Genomic DNA, 11,106 nt, shown 5'->3' with positions numbered 1-11,106 from the left:
TCAACATCAGGGGGATACCAAATATTACAACCCTACATCAGCTGTAATATTTGGTATCCCCTTCAAAAAAGGATGGGATGGCTTCGAGAAGCTGACACAGTGAAGGCTTATGATGTACTCCCCTCCCCAATGCAAGGGATAGTTCAAGCAGTGCTTTGTTAAATGTTACCCCTCAAAATCAAGGGGATACCAAATATTACAACCCTAGATCAGCTGTAATATTTGGTATCCCCTTCAAAAAAAGGATGGGATGGCTTCCAGAAGCTGACACAGTGAAGGCTAATGATGTACTCCCCTCCCCAATGCAACGGATAGTTCAAGCAGTGCGTTTTTAAATGTTACCCCTCAAAATCAAGGGGATACCAAATATTACAACCCTATATTAGCTGTAATATTTGGTATCCCCTTCACAAAAAGGATGAGATGGCTTCCAGAAGCTGTCACAGTGTAGGCTTATGATGTACTCCCCTCCCCAATGCAAGGGATAGTTCAAGCAGTGCGTTGTTAAATGTTACCCCTCAACATCAAGGGGATACCGAATATTACAACCCTATATTAGCTGTAATATTTGGTATCCCCTTAAAAAAACAGGTGGGATAGCTTCCAGAAGGAGGCATAGTGTAGACAAACGATGTACTCCCCCCTGCAATGCAAGGGATAGTTCAAGCAGTGCGTTGTTAAATGTTACCCCTCAAAATCAAGGGGATACCAAATATTACAACCCTATATCAGCTGTAATATTTGGTATCCCCTTCAGAAAAAGAATGGGATGGCTTCCAGAAGCTGTCAGAGTGTAGGCTTATGATGTACTCCCCTCCCCAATGAAAGGGATAGTTCAAGCAGTGCGTTGTTAAATGTTACCCCTCAACATCAAGGGGATACCAAATATTACAACCCTATATTAGCTATAATATTTGGTATCCCCTTCAAAAAACAGGTGGGATAGCTTCCAGAAGGAGGCATAGTGTAGACAAACAATGTACTCCCCCCTGCAATGCAAGGGATAGTTCAAGCAGTGCTTTGTTAAATGTTACCCCTCAACATCAGGGGGATACCAAATATTACAACCCTATATCAGCTGTAATATTTGGTATCCCCTTCAAAAAAGGATGGGATGGCTTCGAGAAGCTGACACAGTGAAGGCTTATGATGTACTCCCCTCCCCAATGCAAGGGATAGTTCAAGCAGTGCTTTGTTAAATGTTACCCCTCAACATCAGGGGGATACCAAATATTACAACCCTATATCAGCTGTAATATTTGGTATCCCCTTCAAAAAAGGATGGGATGGCTTCCAGAAGCTGTCACAGTGTAGGCTTATGATGTACTCCCCTCCCCAATGCAAGGGATAGTTCAAGCAGTGCGTTGTTAAATGTTACCCCTCAAAATCAAGGGGATACCAAATATTACAACCCTAGATCAGCTGTAATATTTGGTATCCCCTTCAAAAAAAGGATGGGATGGCTTCCAGAAGCTGACACAGTGAAGGCTAATGATGTACTCCCCTCCCCAATGCAAGGGATAGTTCAAGCAGTGCTTTGTTAAATGTTACCCCTCAATATCAGGGGGATACCAAATATCTGCTCCCCACGCTATTCTTTTCGTCCATGCAATGATCTTTCTTGCGCAAAGTTGTTAGCGCAGATTTAGTGCTTTTTTTGTAAATTAGGCCCATGGACTCCTACTGCAAGTACCATATTCTAAACGTACAATGCTGAAGTGAAATTGGCAGGAAACAAATATTACAAATATTGAACAGTGGTAACTTATGCCATTGCCTGCAGGTAATGTCAAGGATTTATATACTCCATTCCAAACCAAGACACAACATAACTTCAAACTTTATTTTACAAATACTTATTATGTACATGAAAACTGCAAGTAGCATTCACTTTCTTTTCTTTACTTTACTCTTAAACATGACTAGTATATAGTCTGCAAATTGAGGACCAAGTTGGAGCAGCTCATTTTGAAAGTGCTTCTTCCCACAAAAAACATATGCAGCAAATCCACATTAATGTCAATGCTGCTGAGTACTGGCAGTCCAGAAAAGGCATGGGTATCATACAATCACTTTAAACCCAGTCACATACAGAGGCACCCATGGTGGCATAGAGGCTTTCGCATAACCTACGGGTTATCACTTCTTTGGCATCTCCTATAGCATCTGTAGCACAGAAATGTTGAACACTCATCAGCTGGTCTTTGTTCTTTGTCAGTACAGGCCAAGTGGAACCATAGATTGCAGGTATCACACGCAATCTAAACAAAATATGAACAGTAGTTTAGGATTCAAGTAACGTTAAATGCGGTCAGCATCACTACATATGGCAATAGTTATTAAAATACTGTATTTATGAAATCAACGGTAAAGAACATTAATTGAAATGAAAAAAAAATACCAGATTACCAACTATGTATGTGAATGCCAGGGCTTCAAATCAAAACACTAACAGTTTTACATAGAATAATTTCCACATAGTTGTGTGTCGAATTGTAAATTATTGCAGCCTTGGTGTTCAATACATTGAATATACATATATACAATGTGCAATGTGACGGATCGCAGAATTCAGTCACTTCTCCACAGTGGGGAGCCTTTCCCGGTGAGGCTAGGGAGGTGAGCTTGCTATGAGATACCCACCTTAGTGGTAGAGGCAAGCGAAACTTCACCGTAAGAGAGCACCACCCCTTGGGGAGTAAAACTCCCATTTCAAAGATGAACTCCATAAGTTACTCACCCACAACCCACCCCCAAAAACTTATATCCAAAGAAATGAATGTGCGTTTCTGGGGTGTAGAAACCTTTTATCTATGTGTGAAGAAAAATGAGTACACTACTGTGAAGAAGACCGTCCGAGTAATGCAAAGTACTCCGATAATATAGAGATGTTTGACGCTCTGCCGGGGAAAGCCTAGCTATGCGAGATAAATCCTGTTGGGGAGAAAAGCCCAGGAGATTTGAATTAGCTGTGCAAGGAAAGCTGAACCAGACCGGGCCACGCAGCCTCCAAGCATTTACACAAAGTGGCGAGTGAAGGCGACATGAGAAAAGGCTGAAGTGAGAATAACTGAGGCAAGGAGACATCAGACAAGTTAGAGTCCATGGAGGATGCGTGACCGGGAGTTGGTGGAGTGCGACGTCCAATGTTCTCATAAGACTACTTGTGACTTAGCCAATCTTTGAAATAACAGTTAGGAATGAAAACAAAACACTGAAAATCATATGTATTACCCAATTTTGCACCCCATCACTCTGTCCATCAACGGTCGAAGTAACCTCTGCACAAATGTGGCACAGATTACTCATGTCATCTGTAAGAAGTCATAAAAATACAGTTTACTATGTGTACATGAAATATTGTAAATATACAGGCAATTTATATTCACTTTAAAGACACAGTATGGTAAGTTACTTCATGAAAATCACATGAGCACTTGAAGAATGTTGTCCATTAAATTACACGCACAATATACTTCACACATACCAGAGGTACGTTTTATCTTATGGCAGTTTAATCAAAGTTGTTCACACAGGACAATGCAATGTGCATCCTGCAATAATTTTAACAATATCATATAGCCTTTTATCCTGACTTTAAGTGCCAGTAATGACATAATTTTTTAGCGGTAGGGAACCTGCTAAGCTCCAGCTTTTGGATGGACATAAGTCAAGTGCCCCACCGGCAAACTCCTAGTCAGCCCATCTGGTAAAGTGCTGGTATTCATGAAAACTGGAACTTTAATTCCGGACCGCCGAAACTGAATGAGGCCCTTTGATTACATGCTTACTGCTTATTTTTTCGTTTTCAATATCTTAACAATGTGGTCCAATGTCATTCTCATGACTGTTATGTTGGTGTTTGGTAGGCAAGATTGTATGCAGTGACCCTCAGGGAGACTACGCCAGTCTTGTCCTCTTGGTATTAGGTAACCCACTTATTGGTATAGGTCTGTACTACACAGGTTGGTAGTGTGACTGAACATCCAGGCTTATCTCAAGAGGGTTCAAGGTGATCTGTAGAGCTGTAGCATCAAAATGCACAAATACAAGTATTCAAATAACACTTACACTCAAGGTTTTCTAGTAAAATAATTATTTATGTAATGGTTAGGTTTAGATAAGCATTCTTTAAAAAGGACAATGTGCAACAATAAAAATACACTTCATAACACGTTCTCACAATCAAGATAAGCAAGTAGATATTCGTGAGAGAAGCTTCATACACACTTCCTACACCCTGAGGTGACTTCACTAAGTAGGACAGTATTGGCATTTATATATCACTTTTGTGCTTGGTAAATTCTGAGGTTGGCAGAAAGCAAAGGTTAAAGGAAGGAAAAAGGTTAACAGGTTCTCAGAGCATGTGAGCACTTTCAAATCTTCCAATGAAGTCTAGATAAAAACCTTTACCAGCACTCTTAGTTAAAAACCAATGTCTCACCTATGAGGGACAGTTAGAATCAAAGTCAATGGGACAGAAGAGTCTGCAAGGAGCCAAAACAGCCAAAGTCAATTTGGAGCAAAGTCTATGGAGCGGAAGCACTTCTTAGAAAGCAAAAAGTCTTGCACAAAGTTGGAGAGTTTGTTGCAGAAAAGCACTGTTGGGACACGATCGTTTAAACTTTGTCAAACGTTAGAGCTAAAATATCTCTAGAAAGGCAGCTACTGCAAGTCTCAACTGATACAAGCAAGCTACAGACAAAGAGGTAAGTACCCCTGAGTCAGAACAGTACCATAGTTTAAAAGAAGAGGATCCAGCTGGCTTCTATCCTGGTTGCAGACTTGCAGATCCTGGGTTCCTGGGCCTCAGTCGTGGGGACAAGAGGAAGGACGTCTGGAGGACTCCTGCACAGCAGTTTGGAGGTTGGCGGCAGCTATGGGCTCTTTTCAGTTTAGCGGCCCTTTGCGGTTTCAGCTACTGTCAATTAGCACCACCGCAGATCTTGGAGACTGGATGGGCTTCCATCGCTCTCTGAGTCCAGCGGTCTGGTGTGGTGACTCGAGCTTGGGTCGTCCTGCTTCTGGAGAGTCCTCAGGATTTTCCTGGAGCTTCGGTATGGCTTAAAGTTGATGCACTCGACTATGGATTTCTCGACCCTTGGCAATTCGTTCCAGCAGTACAGGGAGTTGGGGAAGGTCTTCCAGCAAAGTTCTTCTTGGGGTTAGCTGGTCTCACCAACCCAAGGGTAGAAGTTGTCCTTTCCAGAGCTGCTCTTGTCGATTAGGAAAAGCAGTTTCAGCACAGCAGCAGGGCTTCACCAGGCAGTTCAACGGTCCAGGAGGATGCAGCAAGCTTCTCTTCACAATTCCTTTGTCGGATGTTTCTTCCAGTGGTGGACTGTCTGTTAAACGGGATATCATATCGTGCCTCCTTTATAGTATATATTGGCCTAAGCCCAGTCGCTCTGCGAAGAAATCCGCGTTGTAAAGTTCTGATTTTAGATCGACTTTGCCGCCATTTTAGGTTCATCCGTCATTTTGATTCTCGCTCCAAAGTCACCCTGTGTTCTAAAATGGTGGACAGTGTTCTTCTGTTTGTAACATGGCCGACTCGACCTTCGCATTTGGGTTAGTGCCTAAACTGCCCGCAGGCCAAATGTTAGGGTCATGTAATAAGACCTTGTCCTTCGTTGACCTGTGGATTGAGGATTACCTGTGCCAACGAAACCGATCCGTGAGCATATATTAAGCACAATGTTGTTTAAATACTGAATGCGAACATTTGAACTACATTGTATAAAACGTGTACGAAGGCTTAATGTTAAATCCGAAGATACACTGTTCCTATTGTGACCTGTTTGTGTATGAACTAGGAATAACCCATATGCATATAGATGACCAAATTAGTAGTGAACCCGGCACAAACCCCTAACCCGAAGAATGATTGACCTATAGGTGGGCTGGACATCAGATTAGAAATTGTATAAAAGAGCAAATGTTCTGATGTACAGTCCCACACACTACACACACTGAAAGGCCTGGTATTCGCTGTGATGTACTGAGGGCCAGATAGCTATCCGATACTTTGTTCATTTGAAAACTGTTCAGTTACTTTGAATAAAGATCTGTGAATCTTTATAACCTGTGTTTGGTGTATTTCCTTCGAAGGTACTCGGCCTCGATATTTCCTTTTGCTTTTACATGTCTTCAATACAAGAAGCCTCGCCTTTCATGCAGGTTTCTCCCATTCATGCACAGCCTAGCTGTCACTCACAGCAGGCTGGCTGTCCTATAAGGACAGCCAGCCAATAAGGACTGGGTGCATTCAGGTTACGAAGGAGACTAAGGACAGGGAGTTTCGGGCACCTCCCTCGCTTCCTTGTTTTGCGTGCAGAGTAAAACCCAAGAGAGACCTCACAAGCAAGAAATGGCAAAAAAAGAAGACTGGGGCCATTTTGACAAAATGGTCACCCATGGGCTGCAGCTGACAATTCAGCCAGCGGTAGAAAAGCACAATGGTAGGAAAATTAATCCACTGCCACAAGCCATTAAAAGTCGTGAGGGTAACATAAAAAAGATATTACATGAGTAAGTAGGAAAAGGAGCTACTAAGTAACCCACCAGCACTCCACGTAAGATGGTGTGTGCTGGACCAAAAGGTAAGTAAAGTCAATTTCACTTCACTATACTTGGGAACTGTAGTTCACCCAAGAAAAGGTATTTAAACCTTCAGAGAAATCTAAAGGATTTCTTTGTGACACTGCACTGAAGGTGCTGTGTGTCACCATACAAAAAGTATATTCCTATGGAGTTTGTCAGATTACAAAAACAAAGGAAATGCAACTACAAATCAGATCAAAACACATGAGTGAGTGAGAAAAAGGGTGTCACTCGCTCCATGGTTAAAAATAAAAGTCCTAAAGTCCAGCAAGAGCTGGGGGTCTCTAAGGTTGAAGGGAATTAGCACAGAAATGTAAATTGTCCCTAACAGTGTTTTCCCAAAATCTATGCCCAAAAGTACCAACCATTTATATCTTTTTTTAAAATCCTGGAATGGGGCTTGCATAACAGCCTGAAGTAGCTTTCTATTTCTTCCCTTCCAATTTCAATGGCTTGACAAGTAACAGCTGTTCTGGAGACAATGGGCCTCATTACGAGTCCGGCGGTAACCGAGGCGGTAAAACCGCCTGGTTACCGCCGGACTCGTATTACCATTCCGCCTCTGTGATTTCCGGAATTACCGGGGCATTACAACCCCGGTTTTCTGGGAATCACGGAGGCGGAATGGTGTAAATCCCCATTCCCATTGAGTCCTATGGGACTCAATGGAAATGGGGATCATGGAAACACCGGCAGCATCTCGTGATGCTGCCGGTGTTTCCTCGTCCGCCTGCATGCGGGAGGTGTTAAACCCGCCAGGTCAGACCTGGCGGGAACATCACCTCCCGCCTGCAGGGGTCAGACTCAGGCGGTCCGGAAACAACGGTGGCGACGGGTTTACCGCCACCGTTATTTCTGGACCGCCTGGGTCGTAATGAGGCCAAATGTCTGTCTATGCCGGTATATTGTATGCAATTACTCTGCAGACAGTTCACGAGTACTGATCATAAAATACATTGACAATGAAAAATAGTACATACTAATTCTTTAAAATCTGGTTTAAACCTATCAGGTTCTTATTTCTTTGTCTGAAACTTGTCCATTAACATATTAATACAAACAGGATTATGAACTAAGACTTTACCAGAAGCTGCAATACCTGACTGATTTATTAAGCTCTCAGCTATCTCCCTTCGATATTTATTGAGTGCATCCATGCTACTCTCGAAAACAACTGCTTCCTCCTCTAAAAGGTATTCTGCAAACTAAAATTATAATAATTATGTGGTTTGTTTGCACAATAGACATGTTAGCAGGTCTACAACTACTTTAGCATTTTTCATTTTACATATGTGCTTCTAAACAGAACAGTCAAGTACAAATGAAATGCTTTGCATAATTGATAGTGACCTAGACAAATAAAAACCGTACTGTGACATAGTAGAAGAGAGCTGTTTTGTACAGGATTTATTAAACATGTATATTCTGTCCGTCGGAAACGTAATGTGAAAAATATACTGATACATTACCTTGCAGACAAAAACACCACAAGATATACTGTCTAGTTGTTTTGGATGTGCAACACTGGAGCATGTCCACCTAGAGACTGGCACGCTTTTTCTTCTCATAAAAGCCCTAGATAGTAGAAAAACATTGCAGTTTTGAAGATGTTAAACTTCACTTCATAGCAATTCATAGCAATCTGTATAACATTAAGGTGGAAATTACAAATCAGCATTTTAAAACACCCAGTTTTAAAAATGTGGATAATGTACTTTCAATTACACTTGTCACAAACTTCATCAGGGCTAGTGGCCTAATGGTGTTTTTTTTAATGATTGACCGACGTGTGACCCATAGGGAATGAGCTCATTCATCCTCCAACTTTAAAGGGACTGATCTAGGTAGATTTTGATTCAGCCTGGAATGAATATTCCTACAGCACACTGATAATCATGTTCAGCTTCTGTGGTAAGCTTGCACAGAAGCTGCAATTCCTCAACATCGTTTTAGCACAAAACGGTGCCGAAGAAGAACATACACAGACCCGCATATTTACCTGAAATGTTTAAGTATAACATCCATAATCTTTGTAATACACATTGACGTGATCAATAGCTACCTTGTTACTTCTTTGCACTTTTGAATCTGACTGTCTAGTTCTCCCAAAGAGTTCAGGTATAACGCTCTCTTTTCACTGGGGTATATCGCCTAAAATGTAATACATTTTTGTAAAATAAAATTAGGTTTTGTTTTTTAAAGTGCTACTAATCATATTTGGAAATAAAAATACCAGATTTACATTTGTAAATTATTATTGGCATGTAGTTGTATATTTGTCATGCATTAACAATTAATGGAGGATACTCCCACAAGGTTGGAGGTAGCCTTGCCCCGAAAACTGGCAGGCTACCTCCAAACTTGCAAGAAAGTCCGGCACGCGCAAATGGGCAATTACCGGGGTATTCCGGCCCCGCCGGACCCGGTAATTGCCCTTTCACGGGTGCCGGAATCGGGTGATCCCCATTCCCATTTGAGCCCCATAGGGCTCAATGGGAATGGGGATGCCTGTAGCACCGGCACCATTCATAATGGTGCCTGTGCTACAGTCATGCTGTGCTCGTGGGTGCCTTTCATTCCACCAGGTCAGACCTGGCGGAATGAAAGGCACATGCAAGCACAGCTCGGAGTTTGCCGGTCCGGATACAATGGTACCGGCAAGCTGACCGGTACCATTGTTTCCAGACCGGCAAGCTCGTAATGAGGCCCATTATAGTGTAAAAGGAAATGCATTCATGTCCCACAATCTGTTCCTTATTGTATCCCATCAGAAAGTGCAAGGAGTGTTGCCTTCAAACCGTTCTATGCTCTTTACATAGCTAAGCATTTCAAATGCAAAATCTGTGCACTCTTCCGTTGCACATATGATTATACTCGGCAAATGCTCAAAAATTAGATGATTGCTGTGGTGTTCACTGTAGACTATTTGCAAATTAGCCTTTGTAATTTATGACATTTAAAAAATGACCAATACTTTGTAACAAACAGGGAAAATGTACAAGGAGATAGTACGATTCCCTTACCACTAATGTCCAATGATGAGCATCATTAACAACTCCCAACAGCAACTTGTACTGCAATGGATCAACCTATAAGAAGGATGAAAGCATTGAATGTGAGATGCAGGAACAATTGCCCATGTTAAAATCCAGCCATTAATTATTTATTAAAGAAAAAGGAACACCAAGGTCTGTGTTTTGGTTAATACCAATTGATAACAAAAAGTGGATCATAGAGCAAATAATGGTGAAAAGGAAAACAATACCATTAAGGTGTGAGCACTTTACTGGTCAGGTAAGAGTGGTTGGCAAAAGTTAAGGCTTAGCATGCTACCCAAAAATCTCTCACTTCGCCTGGATTTGTCTATTCATAGTCGGAGATCAAAGTCACCTAGTTGGTAGTTTTCCAAATCCTGAGACTTAAATCCAGCAGTCCTTACGACTTAAAATCCTGGATACAAGAGGCACCCAAGTGCAATAACAATCAATTTATTCCAGATAAAAGAAATTTCAAAAATAGCAGAAAGATGAATGTGACCGTTAAGGGACTAGTCAGACTGTAGTGCCTGTTCCACAGACGCAAAATGGCTGTGGCCAACTACTGAGGGCTGGATAGGATTTCTTCAGTCTGCAGCAACTTCATTGCCATAATTATTTCTAATGAACAATCCAGTTGTGTCAATTTGATCATCATGACATAATGAAAGTATAGCTAGGCTTTAAGGCCTATAAAGTGGATGGCAGATGTTCCAACCCAGGTCACCCCTTGGCTCTCTTTGAGCCAGTACACCACAATTTGTATCTACTCTATGTGAACCATGCATATAGTAAGGAGTTGATTATAATTGTCACAATTCACTACAGGACACATTTGTTAAATGTACCAGGGGCAAACATTTTCAACATTGTACGCAATTTTGTATGTGCACATTGCAGTCAAAAATGAATAACATTATGTAAAACCTCTAACCTTTTTCATTAATGGTGGTTTTCCATGCCAAATCAGGGTCATGGTGTAGCTATCGATATAGAACACTTCATCACTGGATTCTTTATTATGTGTCCGTACTTGTCCGAACAAGTGTGCATTGATCACCTGCAATACTGAACAATGTTACAACTGGAAAAGTGTGAACCAGGTACATTTATAACTATATTGCTATGGGATTTAAAATTTAGATTTTTACCTGACTTTCCAGCTGCTTGCCTGGTTGAAGGCATACAAGATCTGAGTCGAAGATGTTGTAATGACCGATCTTTGAAACCAATACATGTCCTGTTACATTGTTCCAAACATCATCAATACCTGAAAATAAATCACAGTCCTAAGTAATAACAACATCAATGCAAGTATTAAAGTTCACTGTGTTCATTTACTTACAGTGATATGGTTCTTTGTATTGAACACAATTAATGGAAACACTTGGGTTCTCCAGAGAACCTAAATCTACTGTGGTGGTTGTCTTTTTGCAAGGAGCGGAGTTACAATGTGCATTCATTTCAG

At 41.4% G+C, this 11,106-nt stretch overlaps 1 long non-coding RNA gene across 1 annotated transcript; it reads right to left on the bottom strand.

Moving 5' to 3' along the window:
• Positions 1–1,801: 1,801 nt before the first annotated feature.
• On the bottom strand, positions 1,802–8,161 carry LOC138472864 (uncharacterized). The gene is made up of 3 exons (XR_011268689.1): positions 8,073–8,161; positions 3,235–3,314; positions 1,802–2,261 (listed from the first exon to the last, which is right to left on the bottom strand). It is a non-coding gene; the product is annotated as an uncharacterized lncRNA (long non-coding RNA).
• Between the last annotated feature and the right edge of the window lie 2,945 nt (positions 8,162–11,106).

The sequence above is a fragment of the Ambystoma mexicanum genome, chromosome 8 (genome assembly GCF_040938575.1).
Source record: "Ambystoma mexicanum isolate Mex_15411 chromosome 8, UKY_AmexF1_1, whole genome shotgun sequence".
NCBI classification, from domain to species: domain Eukaryota; kingdom Metazoa; phylum Chordata; class Amphibia; order Caudata; family Ambystomatidae; genus Ambystoma; species Ambystoma mexicanum.
This window is presented reverse-complemented; position numbering and strand designations above follow the sequence as displayed.